Here is a 7,162-nt window from a genome sequence, read left to right on the forward strand (position 1 = left end):
TATTTGAGAGATGGTTTTGCTGGATATATAATTCTTGGCTGGCAGTTTTTTTCCTTCAAGGCTTTATATATGTCATCCCATTGCCTTCTTGCCTGCATGGCTTCTGCTGAGTAGTCTGAGCTTATTCTTATTGACTCTCCTTTGTTGATGACTTTTCATTCGTCCCTAGCTGCTGCTGAAATTCTCTCTTTGTCTTTGGTTTTGGCCAGTTTGATTATAATATGTCTTGGTAACTTTCTTTTGAGATCTAGCTTATGTGGGGTTTGATGAGCATCTTGAATACGTATCTTGTCATCTTTCATGATATCAGGGAAGTTTTCTGCCAACAATTCTTCAACAATTATCTCTGTATTTTCTGCTATCCCCCCCATTCTCGTACTCCAATCACTCATAGGTTATTCCTCTTGATAGAGTCCCACATAATTCTTAGGGTGTCTTCATTTTTTTTTAATCCTTTCATCTGATTTTTCCTCAAATAAGTTGGTGTCAAGCACTTTATCTTCAGTCTCACTAATTCTGACTTCCATTGCCTCAATTCTGCTCCTATGACTTTCTATTGAGTTGTCTAATTCTGACATTTTATTGTTAATCTTCTGCATTTCTGATTGCTATCTCTCTACGAATTCTTGCAGCCTGTTAAATTTGTCATTATGCTCTTCTCTAATCTTTTTAATTTCCTCTATTGCATGTGCTGCGTTTTGCTTAATTTCCTTCATAATTTCTTGAAGAGTTTTGTATATTAATCTTTTGTATTCTGCCTCCGGTAATTCCAAGAAATTTTCCTCCTCAGGAAAATTTCTAGATTCTTTATTTTGGGAGCTTACTGAAGCCATCATGGATTGCCTCTTTATGTGATTTGATATTGACTGTTGTCTCTGAGCCATCAATAAGTTATTATATTTATTTATTTTATGTTTGCTTACTGTGTCCTAGCTTCTTGTTTTGTTTTGATATGCCCAGATAGGCTGCTAGTATGAGCTAGTTTGATTATTGATAACTTTGAAGCTCTAATGTCCTGTCACCATTTGATTAGATCTATTACTAGGTATGTGAGCTCTGGAGTCCACCCACTCCTCCTGTATGGATGCAGCTCAGGTACCCAGGTAGATAGCCACCAAGTGTGTGGTGTAGGCTCTCACTTACAGTTGTAGACAGGCATGGGTGATTGGTGTAGGCACAGGCATCTGGCTGCAGCATGAGGACACACTATGAGCAAGCAGGGGGCTCACAGCTGCCTCTGAATGTCCAGGAGGTAGGTGTGTCCCTGTTCCCTAGAGCACGTAGGTGGCTGGGTTTTGCAGCCGGACTATAAGCACCCTGGGCTTTTGGCTGTAAGTACTGTGGGGTGCCTCTTATTCTTGGGCCCCTACCACAGGTGGCTATCTGGCATGGGTGGAGCCCCCAGTCCTGAGGCCCCTGATGTGGGTAAGTGAAGACCTTGCTTAATGGGCACAGCAGTGTCAAATATCACAAACCTGCCACTTTACAGATGAAACAGTTCAAGTTAGACTTCCGGTACATACCCTATTATACTGCAGTAATGAGGGCCTAGGGCCTATGCTGTTGAGATGGGCCCACACAAGTCTATGCAGGGGGAAAGGCACTCAAAGTCCGTGAATCCTATGTATCTGTGCCTAGGTAAAGGAGCTGTGCCTACCCTGGGTTCCTGGCTTAGAGGAGCCGGCAGTTTATTTTTTCCCGTTTGTTAATTCGTTCACTCTCCAAGGCCGAGAGACTGGCTCAGGGCGTGTAATTTCCGGATCCTACTTCTGGCCCAGAGGACTTGGCAATTGTTGAAGTCAGTCTGGGACCAGTGCAGAGCAGGGAGCAGGAAGGTAAATGGGAGAGAGATTTTTCCCTAAGGGGTGTGTCTTTGATCCGCACGGTAGGCCGTACACAAGTACTTATCTTTTGCCGATTGAGAGCTGCTTCTAACTGGTTCTGGGTGGTCGAGTAGACTCTCTGGTTCTGGGTCTCTCCCGGTTCAGAAAACACACCTCCCGAGCACTGCCGCTTGCCTGCCTCACCGCTCACCCACGAGCTGCTCAGGCCTGAAGGGCTCGGGCTCTCACTGGGTGAGGTCTGGCAACTCCTCGCTGCTTCTGAACCGTCTCTCCCTCCCTCTGCCACTCAGTCCAGTTCCTTAACTTTGCCTTAGATGTTCAGGGCTCCCAGATTGTCTTGTATAATTGATTCACTCGTTTCTTCAGGTCTTTGTTGTAAAAGGCTCCACCATAAGTGTCTGACTACTTCGCCATCTTGGCCCCACCTCTGAAGTACAATTTTTCATAATATTCTTTTATGATCCTTTTTATTTCAGTTAGGTCTGTTGTAATGTCCCCATCTTGTTCCTTACTTGGGTTATTTGCTTCTTCACCTGCCTTTCTTTTGTCAGCTTGGCCAGTGGTTTGTCATTTTTGTTGATCTTTTCAAAGAACCAACTTTTGGTCTTGTTGATTCTTTCTTTTGTTTTTCTGTTCTCTATTTCATTTATTTCTGCTCTAATCCTTATTATTTCCTTTCTTCTGGTGATTGTGGGCTTTTTTTGCTGTTCTCTTTCTATTTGTTCGAGTTGTAGAGCTAAAGTTTTGTTTTTGGCCTGTTCTTTTTTGATGTGTGCATTTATTGGTATAAATTGACCTCTGTGCACTACCTTTGCTGTGTCTCAAAGGTTTTGGTATGATGTGTTTTCATTCTCATTTGATTCTAGGAATTTCTTAAATTCCCTCTTTGATTTCTTCTATTACCTAGTTGTTTTTAAGCAAGGTGTCATTCAAGTTCCATTTATTTGCTTTTTTCCCTTGTTCTTCCTGTTATTGATTTGCAGTGGTCTTATTATACTACTTTAACTGCATTTACTCCCTTCTCAACTTTTTTCTGCTTTTTTTCTTTTACCTTAATTCTATGCATATTTTAAATATCACAGGCTGTTATTATTATTATTCTATAAGCTTATTTTCATTTAGGAACCCAGGTGATACAATGTCAAGAAATCAGCTGCTAACCAGAAAATCTGCAGTTCAAACCCACCAGAGGCTCCACAAAAGAAAAGACCTGGCAATCTGATCCTGTGAAGATTACAGCCTAGAAAACCAAATTGGGCAGTTCTACTCTGTCCTATGGGGTCAATATGAGTCAGAATCGACTTGATGGCAATGATTTTTCGTCTTTTGTCAGTTTTGGAAAATTCTCAGTCATTATCTCTTCAAATATTGCTTCTGCCCCATTCTCTCTTTCCTCCTTTTATGGGACTATAATGTCACATGTATTAGACTTTCTCATATATGTGTTCCATGTATGGTATCCCCATACTTCTTAGCCTCTTCTCTGCATTTTCTGCTCTTTTGCTTTTCTGTGTTGCATTCTTATTTTTTTTTTACTTTATTTTTAAAACAGAACAAAATCTTTTATCTTTCATCTATTGAAGAGACAGTCATTATACAAATAAATAAGATATATAGTGTTTCAGATGGTGACAAATATTTCAGAGAAAAACAAATAGGGGAGGGAGATGTGGAATTTTGTGGAGCAGAGTGAGAATTTTAAATGGGGGAGATCAAGGAAGACCTTGCAAAACAAATGAGCTTTGATAAGACCTATAGGAGTTGAGGAACAAACAATGAAATATGGTAGAAGATTACTCAAGGCATAGGGAACAGGAAATGAAAAGGCTCTGAGGTAAAACTGTAACTGATGTGTTCCAAGATCAGGCAGAAAGTTGGCATGGCTGGAATTAAATGAGTGCGGGAGAATAGAACTAGAAGATGTCAGAGAGGTAGTGAGGTAGGACTAGGATAACATCACTAGAAGGACTTTGGCTTATTAATTATAACAAAATTCATTTTAAGAGAAGATATGGTAGTTTAATGCAAAATACAACATTTTTATTTTAGCTCACATTGATAGAGGGCTTATTCAGGCACTATGTTAAGCACTTTGCACACATGATTTTCTTTGATACTCACTGCAGAAGAAGAATCTCAGTTTTACGCAGGTTAATTCATTTACCCAAGTTCATAGTTCATATGCGGCAACACTAGGACTCAAGTCCATTGATCTCTTAACCATAATTCTATATTCTGACTCTTCTTGTCATCTAATAACAGAGATTTTGCCAACTTATCTGGAGAGCTCTACCATATTTTCCACAAATAACATACACATGTAAATAATGCACCCACACATATAGTGCTTACAAAAATAATGTGTGAAGGAGGAGGGAGGTTGTGTGGTTGGGAAAAACATTTAACAGATCCGTTATTTTCGTAAAAGTATGGTAGCTCTGAACTCCATGGTGGGCTTTTCTACTTCCTCTGCTTTCCCTAAACACAGCACCAGAAATGGTCCCAACGTCCTAGATTGGTTTGCCATGTGGATTATTTACTATGCTTTACCTGAGGGCAGTGGTGGTTCAGTGGTAGAATTTTTGCCTTCCATGATGGAGACCAAGGTTGGGTTCCAGGCCAATGTGCCTCATATGTAGTTACCACCTGTCTGTCAGTGGAAGCTTGCATGTTGCTATGACACTGAACAGGTTTCATTGGAGCTTCTAGGCTAAGATAGACTAGGAAGAACAACCTGGTGCTCTACTTCTGGAAATCAGCCAATGAAAACTCTACGGATCATGATGGTCCAATCTGTAACCAGTCATAGGGTTGGAGCAGAACTAGACAATGTTTCATTCCATTGTGCATGGAGTTGTCATAAGTCAGGAGTGACTCGATTGCAAGTAACAACAACATGTTTCACTTGATACATGCTGCACACCTAATTCTGGGTCATTGTTTCATAAATACCTATTGCCGGACACACAGGAATGGACAAAGACGTTATGGATGAATCAATCCAGATTAAATACCATTACTGAAAAAAAAAAAATCATGTCTGATAGAGGTCATTGGTATTGAAGAGCTTTATTATTTTCATCAGCTATAAATTCTTTTGTCTACATCTGAGTGACCAATTGTGCTCCTTTTTGTACTTTACGTATAATATAAATAAAAAATTAAATGGATAGGCTATGCAATAAAAACGTCTGTACTTAAAATGACTCAATGTTACATTTGTAATGTCACAAATGAATAGCATATGCAGTCTTTAGTTTATCACCTTTATATTCATGCCTGATTAACCATCCTTGGAAGGAGGGATGTTGGCTAACCCAACCCCTGTGGAACAGTCAGGAGGTTGGGCACTTCATTTTATTTTGTACACAATTTGGCTAGCAAGCTGAAGATTTATTGATGCAATGTAAAATATTAGCTGGCAGGTAAAAATAAGCCTGTTAATGAATGTGATTAGAACAGCAGCTGGAATGAACTGCAGTGTTTGCAACATCAATGGAATTAATAGACCTTAAAATATTCAGGGAATCAATTAAAAGTCTTCTTCGGGATTCAAAAACTGTGTTCATGTGCTTAACTTTAAAATGAGCACCGGGAGAAGAAATGGCCAAACCTTCTGTCAGAAAGGCATTAAAGATTCCAAGGGCGTCTGTTTCTGGGCCCAGCCAGCTTCTGAAGGAAGCCCCGGTGGGCTGAGCGGCAGGCGTCTTGGAACACAGGCTCCAGACTGTGCTTCCAAGAATTAAACAAGGCAAGCACATGAAAGCAATTGAAATGGGTGTCCTGGCCACGCTCCCTGAAGCACTTGCAACATCGTTAACCTTTGAGAGTAGCACAGCTTCCCACCAGGATGAAAGAATAAAAGAAGGTGATAGTTTCTTAAGCATGTTCTTCTCTAATGGTCACCCCGAAGACCTTGAAAAGTTTGAAACCAGAAGTTTTGAGCTGAATAGTCTTGCATGAAAGTCCTTGGGAGGAATTAATTGGACGGCATAATGTACATGTAACTGAATATAGATATTATCTAGCATTCCCAAAACTAGATTAATTAACCTCCATTCCCCCCACTAACAAACAAATTAAATAGGCCTTTTAAAGCTATGCCTTTCTTGTGTTCCCCTCCAGGGGAGATCCAGGGGAAGAGTCCATTGTCTCTATAATTGTTTTACAATGCAAAGTTGAAAGTTTCTCTTCAAATCACATAAAAGAGAAGCATAAGATAATATAGCTGGGGAGATTATTTTGTTCAGGCCATGATGGTCTGAAATACCTGTTTTAATTTTGGGGACATATTCCTGCCCTGTTACATATCCAAGGGCAAAAAGATGTGTACTTGTTGACATTTTAACTATATCCTGCGTACTTTTTATGATTTTTTTTCCTCATGACAGTTGCACAGGGTCAGAAATCCTGCAGTCAGAACTACTGGTTTTATGAAGATGACTTCAGCATTGGTTTGCCATGTGGATCATTTGCCTGTGCTATGTTTCACTTGACATTAATTAATGCCAAAGCCTCCTGCTTGTTTCTTATTGCCCACAGCTCCTTGCTTCAATGTCACCCCAGACCCAAGCAACTAACGTTCTGCCCTGGTCCCACACTACCCCACGGACATCTTTTGGCTGCTCTTTCTGGGGACTGGAGTTGGTGGGGAGATGGGCAAAGGGATGTGTTCACCCAGAGCCTGGACTCCTCCTCTAGAACATGATCTGGGGACCTGGGACCTCAACATTCCTACTTATACCTGTAAGCTTTCATTCAGGCCACAGCTTGTCCTTACAGGAGTAGACTGTGATGCCATGGACCTAAAGGATAGGCAGTAGGTGTCTGTTTATGGGGACAGAGTTAGCATTAGGGGTGAATGGAACTTAGTTAGGCATGTGAGATGGGATTTCACTAGTATGTATCCCTCATGGTGCCAAGTAAGTGGGGAGATGGGAAAATGGGTTGGCTACACTGTTAGGAAGCCTCCATTTGTCCTTTTGCCTCAGATCCCACGAGCGCTAGGAGTGGCCCTGCCACGCTGCTGCAGCCAACCCTGATCATAGCCACACCAGGATAGTGTTGTCTGTGTCTTGGGCCCCCAATGAGGCCCTGAAGACACAAATGGCTACTCAATAATTTTCTTCAGAAAACTGAAACACCCACTTAACGTTTTACTATCCAGATTATCAGAAGCAAGAAGGGATAATCCCTACCGCAGTTCTAGTTTAAGTAACTTGTCTCCCATTTTAACAGCTTCTGTGGCTTTTCCTCTATGGGTATTCCTTTTCTGGCCATCATACATTACCTTCATTCTCCCAAACCTAGCATCCATT

Source organism: Trichechus manatus, unplaced genomic scaffold, assembly GCF_000243295.1.
Source record: "Trichechus manatus latirostris isolate Lorelei unplaced genomic scaffold, TriManLat1.0 scaffold00009, whole genome shotgun sequence".
Lineage (NCBI taxonomy): Eukaryota > Metazoa > Chordata > Mammalia > Sirenia > Trichechidae > Trichechus > Trichechus manatus.